This window comes from Macrosteles quadrilineatus, unplaced genomic scaffold (genome assembly GCF_028750875.1).
Source record: "Macrosteles quadrilineatus isolate MER2022 unplaced genomic scaffold, UCM_ALF_1.0 Scaffold_1__1_contigs__length_201487025, whole genome shotgun sequence".
Classification (NCBI taxonomy): domain Eukaryota; kingdom Metazoa; phylum Arthropoda; class Insecta; order Hemiptera; family Cicadellidae; genus Macrosteles; species Macrosteles quadrilineatus.
The window spans coordinates 90769910-90782028 of NW_026542594.1; the positions used below are offsets into that span (position 1 = coordinate 90769910).

Consider the following 12119-nt stretch of genomic DNA (forward strand, 5'->3'; position numbering starts at 1 on the left):
GCCTCTTTCTAGGAATCTTGGCATATCCGCTCCCACGCTGGGCTATGAGAACCGAACCATACGCTTATCTCCACAGGACTAAGAATAAGTTATTTTGTATTGATCACAAAAAATATAGCATATTGTCAGTTTGTCATCATCATTCGTAGCGTGAGCACATCTGATCTGAATTGTTATCTGTGCGGCAAATTTATAAAATCGTAAAGTGCATTACGCTTTTGAGAACTGATTATCTTGTCGCTAGAGTAAACAAACAACTCAACTTGTAGGGATGGCAGGGAAGGGGGGTTAACAACTCCAAGGTCAAGATAGTTTTTGTGCCTCGATCCTTCAGTGAGAGGCTTTAAATAAACATCCTGTCTCGTAACGAAATGGTTGCTTTGCTTGTATCTTTAATTTGGACAAAGGCTCTGTACTGTATTACAATGGATTTGGAAAGCATTAATTAATACATTACAAAAAGTTTAATACATTAAAGTTATTGAAATAATAATTTTGATCGACTCTTGCCTAGGACTATAATCTATTACACTGAAAGTAGGCCTATTTGACTTAACCGTGTTTTGTGTTTATTTGTGACTTGAGTATGACTTCAAAATAATGATTAATTCCAAATGAATAGCACTTCATTATGTTATGAATTTAGGAATTGCCCGTTTTAACCGACCTTTTGAGTTATCCGACCTAGGTCCGGTCCCATTAGGGTTGGTTAAGAGGGGGTCTACTGTAATCCAAAAAATTTTAACTTTTTTAGTTTAAATCAAAACACCACAAACCGTACATAATTTTAAAGAGGAAACCAAGAGCTTTAAAAAATAATAATATGTTATAGGGAAATTAAAAAAAAATTTAAAATAAAAAGCAATAAATATTCTATAAAGAAAAAAATAGCTACGTTATGACAGAGTTCATATAAAATTGACCCCAATGTTTTAATCTTTGTATGCATACATAAATGGATAAAACTAATCCTTATTACCAAATTAAATAAACATTTTTAAATATAATTTATATACCATATAGGCCTATTATTATTACTTAGGCTATACATAATATGTTTGCCATTTCAGAATAAAGTATTAAAAGTATTAAAGCAGAATACAGGGTGTTTTTAAAAGAATGCCGGGATTTTAAATGATAATTGTTTGGGTACTATTCAAGGTAACTAAACGTTTTATACGTCAAATTCAAGCTAAAATAAGTTGAAAGAAGTTGAACAAACCTAAATTGGTTACTTTATGATGTTATCTATAAAAGATAGAGTCTTTGTGCCGAAAAAGATTCAGTTAAGACATCAGATAAACCCCTCGATCGCCCTAAGCGTACATACTTTGCCAGTTTTACGCCCATATAAGATTGATGAAAATCTTAATTTTGCTAAATCATTCCGAATCGTATCAAAGAATGAGAAAATAACTTTATTCTTTTCCCTACAATTTGACATTTACCATTGGTTGTGTAAACCTCTTTAAATTCCAGATCTTTTTTAATTTTCTTTTCAAGAGTATTTAATCTTCTCAGAGCATTGTCATAGCTTGGGAGAAAATTAAATTTGTCCTTTTTCCATAAAAGACCAACTTCGTAATGATCTCCTCTTTTCTTTATGGTATCCTCAAGAATTGATACTCCACATTCTTCTTCTATGGACAATTTCACTAATTTCAGGTTATTTGATCTAGTTTCTCCTTATTTCTCTAATTCAAAGGATTTTTTTACCATGTCATGAAGCGAAGATTCTTCATATGAGAGTATGGTAAAATTCCCATTTACACAATCTCTAAATTGTGCACACTTTCAATGAAGAGTCCAACCAAGAAGGCACCATGACAGTACTGGGGTGTTAGTAGGACCTTCAATAATCTTACTGGTTAAAATTAGGTTGCAGGTGTCTTGGCCTATCAAGAGAGTGGGCCTGACACTCACTATTGAAAGAGGTTGAGTCTAGGTGAGGCCAGTTATTCCTCAATTTGACACTGTCTATTTGTTGTGTGGTCAGGGCTGGTTCTAGGAATTTTTCAGAGTTAAGCGAACACCCGAATCAGTGCCACCTAGAATCCCCCCCCCCAACCCACCCACCATGAACATAACTTAACCCTAATTGTTTTGGGAAGAACTTTTTTTAAGTTTAGGTTAGAATAATACTTGCAATACAAGAATTTTATTCACAGAAATTTAAAATGTTTACACTTTTACTCATCATATACACTTTAGCAAACCCCAAAGTTAACAATTTATTTCTAAATGTAAAATCAATTTTTACAGGATAACTTGGATAAGATATAAGTTTTTTTAAGCATATTACAATGAAAAACAGGTGTAGGTAGATGACAAGAGAGGAATTTTTAGATTAAACATGAAGAAAACATGAAAAACCGAATTGAAGTATTACCTTGACAAAAAGAATACAGAATGTTCAATTAAGAGTGCAATATAACGTACTGCTCTGCTCTAGGAGGGGAGAGTGATCAGGGGAAGAAGGGAGGGGGAAGTTTCTTGTTGTGAAAAGTGGCGCTGCGCGGTTATCTCGACCATGAGTCATGAAATAAAACCCACTTGCGCTGCGCTGTACGCTGCCGAGCATCAGCTTATACAAATCGAAACTGCAATCAATGCCTTGAGTTAAAGTGCTGTACAAGTATACACATTTTTCAAGTGCTGTTGATACAAACAGAATAAATGCCTTTGGTGTGGTGCTTTGGATACTTGAACTCTGAGCGAAAAAAACGAAATTAAGTTGTTCACTTGTCAGTAAAGTTGTTTCCAATTTTGTCTTCTGAAAAAAAATTGTGTCCCGTTGGCGCCACTTTTTCGTGGCGCCATATGCGACCGCGTAGTTCGCGTATGGGTTAAACCGTCCCTGGGTGTGGTAAGTCTAAAGTGGACTGAGTTCTAACCCCTTTCAATGTTAATATTTCATCTTCGTAAAATCCTTTTATTTTTAGATCTATTCTTTTTGATTGAGATTCAAAGTGTCTTGTGTTGTTAGACCAACATGTTGTCAAAGGAACAATCTCACCCTTGATACCAAGTTCATCGGCAATTGATGAATCCAGAAGCGATACAGTCGAGCCGTCGTCTAAAAGGGTATAAGTATCTACCTGAGACTTGGGACCATACAACGTGACAGGACACAAAGCAAAACACGGTTTCATATGTTATCTTCAAAATGATTACCGATTATTTCATCTCTAGATTTTAACTCTCCCTCATTTCTTTTCATTGGAGGTCGTTCAAGATTGGAGTTATGTAAGAGACAGTGATGGTGCAGCTTACAACCGTTTATACTACAAGCTATTTTAGATTTACAAAATTTAAGTTCATGTCGTTTGAAACATGAAAAGCATCTTTTTTTTCACCTACCATTTTCCACCTTTTGGAAATATCAGATTTCCGAAGGATAGAGCATTTGTCATTATCGTGCTTATCACCACAGTACACGCAGGTAAGTGGGCCAACTGTGGGAACTGTTGCTTTTGAAGAGTTGGTCAATACAGGTTTGAAGTCATTTTTTGTTTTCGTAATTTTTTCGTTTTTAGTCGGGACGTAATTTTTTTGATGAAAATAGATACTCATGATAGAACATTGTCTCTCCAACCAATCTGAAAAATCACTTAGGCTAGGTCTAGTTACACACATACTGCTCACATGTTGAGCTCAATGGTACTTCATTTGATAAGGCAATTTTCCGAACAGTTCACTGAGTAGTTGAGGGTTTGTCATGTAGTACTCCATATGAAGGGACTCAGCTGTAGAGGCAAAGTTAAGAATGGTTGTAGAACATTTGATGAGGCCTACAATATCGTCTTCTGTTACAGGGGCTAGCGTTCTAGTTTGGTTCATCATAGACTCAATGATAAACTCATGTTTACCGAAACGCATCTGTAACGTTTTCATTATGGCATGCAAGTTTTTACTGGAAACAAAAAGAGGTTTCATCATTTTGAAGGCTTCGCCTTCAAGACAGTTTCTAAGTTGAATTTGAAAGTTGAAAAATACTAGATTGTCATCATCAGAATGCAATTTTACGGTATTTTCAAATGCAGTAAAGAACATAGGCCACTCATCTGGTCTACCACTAAAGTTTGGTAGCTGTTGGCGGCAAAGAGAGGTTGGTTGAATAGGTTTTTTGACTGAATTTGCTAGCAATTGTGCAGCCGTGGTCATGGCGGTTGATGAACACTAATGAACTGTCGGTTCATTATCATTCAGCCACTTTATGACTTTACTCGCAGATTCTCTCTCCTCTCTCTGAGATATTAAGCTTCCATCCATTTCCTTCTCCAGCTGTTGTTGCTCCATTTCCTTCTCCAGCCGTTGTTGCTCCATTTCATTTTCCAGCTCCAGCCGTTGTAGCTCCAGCTCCTCCTCCATCAGTCTTTGTTTTTCCAGCTCCTTTTCTTCATTTTCTCGTTCCAGTTTTTGTATTTCCTCCAACTTTTCAAGTTCTATTGCCATTTGTCTCCTGTTGCTTGATGTTGTGGATTTACTTTTTGTTTTCCTTGAACTAATAGAAGTAATGCTGGTTTCTCTTAATGCTATTCCTTGAGTTTCATTGTTTCCATTCTCAGAAATTTTCTTTGATAATTTGTCAGGATCATTGTTTTTATTCTGATCAGGGGTATACCTTTTTGGAGGTTTAACTTCCCTATTACTTTTTCTGTAAGACATGGTTCTTTTTTAGTTTAGGCACAAATAATAAATGGTCAAATATCAAATTCAAATAAAAGTCAGTTTCACAACATTTCATAACTGTTTATTTACTATTCTTTTAACAATATTAAAACATGTGATATTTAATCTTCACAAATAAGTTATAGCAGAAAAGATTAATCAATGAACATAACATATATATGAAATTAGTCTTTAACAAGGTGTGTTATACTATAAAATACCGTAAATTTAAAAAACAAAATTTTTTTAAACATTGTCCTCCCCCATTGCAAACGCAAAGCACGAGTATAACTGCAATAAGAATTTTATACTTATACACCAACCCCGTACAAAGGACAGTACTCTGCTAGTAGCTTATAAATTCTAGAATAACTGATCACAAGAAAGACTGTGATTTAAGTCCCACGTGGTACTATTTTGAAACATAGAAAAGGGTAAAAAGTACACAGGATAAACTGTTATAGGTCACATTAGGGAGCTTACACACTCGTTTAAGGGACTATAAAGGCCTACTCATTGAAAATTCTAAAAAGTGAAAATACTACAAATGTTATAACTTATTGCCTGCCTTAATCTTTCTTTTGTCAGTTACCGCGACGATCCTGTTTTTGATTTTGACACTAGATTCCAGAGTATGGCTTCTCTCAAGACTTTGAGTATTTTGGAAGTTTCTATAGGCTCATCATCAACTATCTCCTTGTCTTCATCAGGCTCTTCCGTACTCCCTCCAACCACTCGGACCATCTGGACACTGGTGAGGATGTCAGAATGTTTCTCAGAGTCCTGAACCATATTCTCAGCCCCCAGTGGTTGGCATTCCATCTCTAACGCATTTTCTTTGATTGGAACACTGTCTAAATGTGTTGTTTTGATTTTGATTTCTATGTTTTGGGTCCTTTCTTCTTGTGAGATGTTTTCTGCTCGAGATGCACCGTAGTTGTCAATCTCAAATGATTCCTTTGCTATTTCGTTCAATTCATCTCGAAGTGGCTCATTCGTTAAATACGGAGAGTTGCGTTATGGCAATTCAAAGGTTTATAAGCCGGAAACCTTGCCCTTCTGAGATGTTTTCTGACATTGGTACGAATTTTGTAGGAACAGACAATGAACTTCGAAATGCTGTTAAGTCTTTAAATAACGCCCAGATTCAACGGATAGTCGTCAAGAGTGGGATTAAATGGAATTTCATTCCTCCCCGTGCGCCACACATTGGGGGATGTTGGGAGAGACTGATAAGGTCAGTAAAAACAGCATTGAAAAGTGTCATGCGATCCCAGTACCTAAAAGATGAAGAACTGCAGACGTTTTTGACTCGCGTGGAGTTTATTATTAACTCATGTCCACTCACAAACTTATCAATTGACCCGTTGGACCCTGAGCCGATCACACCAAAACACTTTCTACGCGAAGCCTACAAAATAAATATTGATGAAGATAAACTATGTAAGAAACATCTAGCCCGCGTAAGAACACTTTTGGATAGTTTTTGGAAGCGTTGGGTCCACGAATACCTGCCCTGTTTATCAAGACGTTGCAAGTGGCACAAACGAATAGAATCACCTCAAGTAGAGGACTTGGCTATATTAGTAGAAGAAGATAATCAAAGAAATTCATGGCCTCTTGGACAAATATCAGCCATTTACCCAGATAAAGATGGCGTTATAAGAGTTGTGGACATAAAAACAACCAAAGGTACATTCCGGCGCCCACTTACCAAGGTTGCAGTTCTTGGGTGGGGGGGGGGGGGGGAGAGAGAAAATGTTATAACTTATTGCCTGCCTTCATCTTTCTGATTAATAACTAACATATGTTTTATTTATTATTATTTTATGATTTTGTAAATAATGTCCAACTTAGTTAAATATAATTCAAGTTCATTAATTGTCTTTTAGTCTTGTTTTTGAAATTTTAACAATAATAATCAAGCCCAGGATTTGTTGTAATGTCTAACTTACATATTCACATTGCCTGCCTAATTTGTTATAACACATGGTTTATGTTATATTTCTATATTGTTATGAGTTTGTTTATAGTTGACCTGTTTACATTCAGTTGTTATATTTTGTATTCTATCTTATTCTCAATTAAATTAGTTTCATATTAACTAACTGCCTAAATTATATTATATAATCAGAGTAATTACCGCTGCAGCTCAACTCTGCTATTTCTACAACATCAGGTTATGGGCCTCCTGTTTGCTGAATTTTAATTTCTCTGATTATTTTGTCCAAGTTCACCAACTTTGAAAATGTATCAACCTCCTTCAATAGAGAAATTGAAAGGCCGTGAAAACTATGATACATGGAAAGTTGCCGTTCAAGCATATTTGGAAGATTGTGAGCTCTGGGACTGTATTTTGGGAACTGAAGAAGATAGAAAGAAAGTGACAAAATGTAAATCCAAAATCATATTGCTAATTGATTCAGTTAATTATGTCCATGTCCAATCAGCAGAAACAGCCAAGGAAGCCTGGGAAAATTAAAAAAAAAGGCATTTTCTGACAAGGGTTTGACCCGAAGAGTTGGTTTGCTGCGATTGTTAACAACAACAAGGCTAGAAAATTGTAAGTCCATAGAAGATTATGTCGATCAAATTGTATCAACAGCCCACAAGCTAACCAACATTGGTCTGAAAGTGGATGATGAGTGGGTAGGAACAATTTTACTTGCTGGACTACCGGATCAATTCCAACCAATGATCATGGGTATTGAAAGCTCTGGTGTCAAAATAACGGCTGATTCAATAAAAACCAAACTACTTCAAGATGTATCCGTAGAAAATGAGTCTTCCAAATGCATTGCGATGTACAGTTATGGTCGAAGAGAAAATGCAAGACCAAGTTTTCAGAACAGCCACAGACACAACACTTCAAGCCAAAAGAAACCCACCGAAGACAAGAAACGGCAAGATAGCAAAGATTGTAAGGGACCTCGATGTTTCCAATACAACGGTTATGGTCACATATCAAGGAACTGTGTCAAATCCAGGAACATCAGCACCAGAAATGAAAGAGACAGTTGTAAGTCTAAACAGGACAATTCACTCTTTGCTGCCTTCTCAATGCGAACAGATGTAAGTAGTGATTGGTACCTAGATTCAGGAGCTAGTGCTCATTTATGTGTTGACAGTGTGATACTTGAAAATAAAAGGAAATCTCCACAGTTGAGTATTACCACCGCTAATGATTCCACTATGGTAACTGACACAATTGGAGATACAAACCTTTCTGTACATATTTCAGGTATTTCATCAGATGTTAAAGTTCAAAATGTACATTATGTTCCTCAGTTGAATGTAAATTTACTGTCTGTCAGTCAAATTGTGAGCAAAGGGAACACTGTGATTTTTGACAAAGAAGGAGCTCAGATTTTCAATAGTGACAATGAGGTCATTGCCACAGCTTCTAAGGTCAACAATTTGTTTAAATTGGATGTTCAATCCTCTTCAGGCACAGCCATGACTGCAAAATGCAATGATCAAATTCTCTGGCACGTATGGCTCACCTCAACTATGATGATCTGACAAAATTGTCAAATGGCTTGGCACATGGAAATAATCTATCTGATAAAAAGCCTGATATTCCTTGTGAATCATGTGTACTTGGCAAAAGCCACCGACTACCTTTCCAACCAAGTAGCAGTAAAAGTAGTGAACTGCTTGAATTGGTACACTCTGACTTGGTTGGACCAATGGAAGTAAATTCTCTTGCTGGTTCTAAGTATATTCTTACTTTCCTAGATGAGTTTAGCCATAAAGCATTTGTTTATTTCTTGAAGACAAAGGATCAAGTTTTAGAAACCTTCAAATCTTTCAAACATCTGGTAGAAAATCAAACTGGGAAGAAAATCAAAACTCTGAGGACAGATGGAGGTGGTGAGTATTGTTGCAAGAAGTTTTCTGAGTTCTATGAGAAAACAGGTATTGTGCATCAGACTAGCTGCAGTTATACGCAACAACAAAATGGTAAAGCTGAGCGATTGAACCGCACACTAATGGATCGTGCCCGATGTGTATTGCTTGACTCCGAGATGCCTAAATGTTTTTGGGCTGAAGCAGTTAATACTGTAACTTACCTGTTAAACCTCTCACCGAGTAGGACAATTTCTTCGACTCCTGAAGAATTATGGTCAGGCCAAAAGCCAACCCTCTCTCACGTTAAGACATTTGGTTGCAAAGCTAATGCACATGTTCCAGCACCAAATCGTAAGAAACTGGATGCAAGATCGACACCGTGTATTTTAGTAGGATATTGCTCTACAACAAAAGGCTACCGTCTCTACAATCCGAGGACAAAAACAGTACTAATTTCAAGAGACGTGACATTTTCTGAATTTGAAAAAGGTAGTGCTTTGATGAAAAATTACCAAGATCAAGAGGATTACATGTTTTACATTCCTCCAGAAGATTTAGATTTTCCTATAGCAGCACCCGATCAATCTGAATATGACTCAGCAGATTCTGACTTTGAAGTCAATGAAAGTTCTGAACTTCAAGAAAATCCGCTGCCAGTATCCAGTGATCGACCTCAGAGAGTCCGTCAACCTCCCAAATCTCTTGGGGATTATGTAACTTTTTATGCTGCAAGTGATGATGATCGTGCTAAACCTCAACTCGACCGTTACAGCTCTGTACGCCATTTAATGGCATTAGCTGCTGAAAAGGACTTAGAAATAGACCGAATGGATGTTGTCTCTGCATTTCCTCCAGAAGAACCCACAGAAGAAATATGCATGAATCAACCTAAACATAAAAAAGCCTCTCGTAAGTATAACCAGAAACTACACTCATGTTTGATTAGAGTAGGAATGACTCAGTCAATCTTTGATTCCAGTGTTTATCACATGGTGAAAAATGGGAGGATGTTAATCTTTACAGCCTGGGAGTTTTTCAGCAAAATACTACCATTTTCACATTCAGAAAATGTAACGTCTCTTGAAATTAGTACAGATTTTGTTCTCGGATTGTAGAGACGGTAGCCTTTTGTTGTAGAGCAATATCCTACTAAAATACACGGTGTCGATCTTGCATCCAGTTTCTTACGATTTGCGGCTGGAACATGTGCATAAGCTTTGCAACCAAATGTCTTCACGTGAGAGAGGGTTGGCTTTTGGCCTGACCACAATTCTTCAGGAGTCGAAGAAATTGTCCTACTCGGTGAGCGGTTTAACAGGTAAGTTACAGTATTAACTGCTTCAGCCCAAAAACATTTAGGCAGCTCGGAGTCGAGCAATAAAAATCGGGCACGATCCATTAGTGTGCGGTTCAATCGCTCAGCTTTACCATTTTGTTGTGGCGTATAACTGCAGCTAGTCTGATGCACAATACCTGTTTTCTCATAGAACTCAGAAAACCTCTTGCTACAATACTCACTACCTCCATCTGTTCTCAGAGTTTTGATTTTCTTTCCAGTTTGATTTTCTACCAGATGTTTAAAAGATTTGAATGTTTCATAAACTTGATCCTTTGTCTTCAAGAAATAAACAAATGTTTTATGGCTAAAATCATCTAGGAAGGTAAGAATATACTTAGAACCAGCAAGAGAATTTACTTCCATTGGTCCAACCAAGTCAGAGTGTACCAATTCAAGCAGTTCACTACTTTTACTGCTACTTGGTTGGAAAGGTAGTCTACTAGGTGGCTTTTGCCAAGTACACATGATTCACAAGGAATGTCAGGCTTTTTATCAGATAGATTAATTCCATGCACCAAGCCATTTGACAATTTTGTCAGGTCATCATAGTTGAGGTGAGCCATACGTTTATGCCAGAGAATTTGATCATTGCATTTTGCAGTCATGGCTGTGCATGAAGATGGTTGAACATTTAACTTAAACAAGTTGTTGACCTTAGAAGCTGTGGCAATTACTTCATTGTCACTATTGAAAATCTGAGCTCCTTCGTTGTCAAAAATCACAGTGTTCCCTTTGCTCACAATTTGACTGACAGAAAGTAAATTTACATTTAACTGAGGAACATAATATACATTTTGAACTTTAACATCTGATGAAATACCTGAAATATGTACAGAAAGGTTTGTCTCTCCAATTGTGTCAGTTACCATAGTGGAATTATTAGCGGTGGTAATACTCAATTGTGGAGATTTCCTTTTATTTTCAAGTATCACACTGTCAACACATAAATGAGCACTAGCTCCTGAATCTAGATAACAATCACTACTTACATCTGTTCGCATTGAGAAGGCAGCAAAGAGTGAATTGTCCTGTTTAGACTTGCAACTGTCTCTTTCATTTCTCGTGCTGATGTTCCTGGATTTGTCACAGTTCCTTGATATGTGACCATAACCGTTGCATTGGAAACATCGAGGACCCTTGTAACCTTTGCTATCTTGACGTTTCTTGTCTTCGGTGGGTTGTTTTGGGCTTGAAGTGTTGTGGCTGTTCTGAAAAATTGGTTTTGAATTTTCTCTTCGACCATAACCGTACATCGCAATGCATTTGGAAGATTCATTTTCCACAGATACATCTTGAAGTAGTTTAGTTTTGATTGAATCAGCCGTTATCTTGACACCAGAACTTTCAATACCCATGATCATTGGTTAGAATTGATCCGGTAGTCCAAAAAGTAAAATTGTTCCTACCCACTCATCACCCACTTTCAGACCAATGTTGGTTAGCTTGTGGGCCGTTGACAAGATTTGATTAACATAATCTTCTATGGACTTACAATTTTCTAGCCTTGTTGTTGTTAACAATCGCAGCAAACCAACTCTTCGGGTCAAACCCTTGTCAGAAAATGCCTTTTCTAAATTTTCCCAGGCTTCCTTGGCTGTTTCTGCTGATTGGACATGGACATAATTAACTGAATCAATTAGCAATATGATTTTGGATTTACATTTTGTCACTTTCTTTATATCTTCTTCAGTTCCCAAAATACAGTCCCAGAGCTCACAATCTTCCAAATATGCTTGAACGGCAACTTTCCATGTATCATAGTTTTCACGGCCTTTCAATTTCTCTATTGAAGGAGGTTGATACATTTTCAAAGTTGGTGAACTTGGACAAAATAATCAGAGAAATTAAAATTCAGCAAACAGGAGGCCCATAAAATGATGTTGTAGAAATAGCAGAGTTGAGCTGCAGCGGTAATTACTCTGATTATATAAAATAATTTAGACAGTTAGTTAACATGAAACTAATTTAATTTTGAATAAGATAGAATATGGAAAGTAAACAAGTCAACTATAAACAAACTCATAACAATATAGAAATATAACATAAACCATATGTTATAACAAATTAGGCAGGCAATGTGAATATGTAAGTTAGACATTACAACAGACTTGTGGTCCAAGCACGTCAACTGAAGCTTATTGTGCATCCCACTTGCCACTAACTGGGTAAGCCAAGACTATGCCTGTCCTTGACTAGGTGCAGGAGCTTTTCCCAATGTTAGCGTCTGGTACATCACCTGGCTGCTTTAGACCAAACA

The 12119-nt window shown here is 36.8% G+C and overlaps 1 protein-coding gene across 1 annotated transcript in view; it reads left to right on the plus strand.

Moving 5' to 3' along the window:
• The window catches only part of LOC128998824 (cilia- and flagella-associated protein 43-like), a 146085-nt gene that overhangs the window by 72490 nt on the left and 61476 nt on the right, over nt 1-12119 (plus strand). The gene's annotated exons all lie outside the window — the stretch shown is intronic.